Below are 1,232 nucleotides of genomic sequence, written 5' to 3'. Positions count from 1 at the left end.
TGCAAACACTGACTGCTGCCTACCTCTCTGTGTTCTCCACTGTCCAATGGGGAAGTGATGGTGCCGAAGCAGGCCAGAAATCTGTGCTCCCACAGATTGGTCTGGATGCTGAGGCTCTGCCCCGGGTGAGTGTCAGTGGGCTGCTGGAAATGGAAGGTGCTGTCCTTGCTCAAGATGACAGCATTCCAGCTCCCAACACTGCCACTCCGCCTTTGCACCTGGTCTACACACCAGCCATCCGAGACTGTTGTCGCCGATGTTGAGGTGGTGCAGTCCGCAGCCAAGCATTCCAGGCCCAGAGCTGGTCCAGAGCATCCTGCTAGGCCATCTGTACTGTCTCCCTTACATGCACAGCAGTCCTCAAGCAGCCTTGCTGCAGGCACTGATTCCACATTAAGGAGGAACAGTAGGCGTGGGAGGGGGAAATCCCAGAGCAAGTTTGAATAAAGCGCTCGACTTTCGGCTTCATTGTCGGCGATTTTCTCGGCGGTACAGCTGGTTTTCCGCCTGGCGAAAGTTTCCACGTAAGTTTTTCACTGTTATCGCCCACATCTGAACACACCTGCCGGGACCAAACTGCCCACGTGCAACGCCGAGAACAACCGTCAGGGCGTAAGTTTGGCCTCAACCGCCGTCGTCCAGATCGCCAAGAGAACCACCCTGTATGAGTTGCTTAAACAAGGCGGTAAGGAGGGACCCTGCAAAGAAAGTTAAGTTAAAGGTTCTTTATTCATTTATTTTTAATTCTAAAAAGGCGATTAGGTTTAAAACTGTCTTGGGAATGCTTTGTATGTTTTGATATTTTTCTTTAATGAACATTTAAAAAAAAGTTTTCCCCCTCCCTAGGCCCAACCGCAGCCTCGGACAAAATTTTTGTACTTTCTGGTATTCGACCGCCCATGTTGCTAACTTTCCACTTACCCGCCGAGGAAACCACCGACAATAAGTGTGCAACGCACATTTTCCTGCCGGACGATTAGTTTTACTTACTTTAAACTTAAAAATGGCAATTCTCGCCAGCTTTTCTCGCCAAACATTAGCGATGCTTCTCAGCAAGCAATCGGGCGTTGAGGGCCTTTAGGGAAAGTCTAGCCCAAAGACTTTGCCCACCATGGACAGATGTCCTCATCCTGTAAATATAATTGTAAATATCTTATTGCTGTTGTTTGACACCTGCTACCGGTGTATGGGTCTGGGCCTCATATGGCACATGGAAGCTGGTGTGGAATTAC

This window comes from Pristiophorus japonicus, chromosome 1, assembly GCF_044704955.1.
Source record: "Pristiophorus japonicus isolate sPriJap1 chromosome 1, sPriJap1.hap1, whole genome shotgun sequence".
In the NCBI taxonomy this organism is placed as follows: domain Eukaryota; kingdom Metazoa; phylum Chordata; class Chondrichthyes; family Pristiophoridae; genus Pristiophorus; species Pristiophorus japonicus.
The sequence above is the reverse complement of the archived record's forward strand: the minus strand, read 5'-3'. Positions refer to the sequence as shown.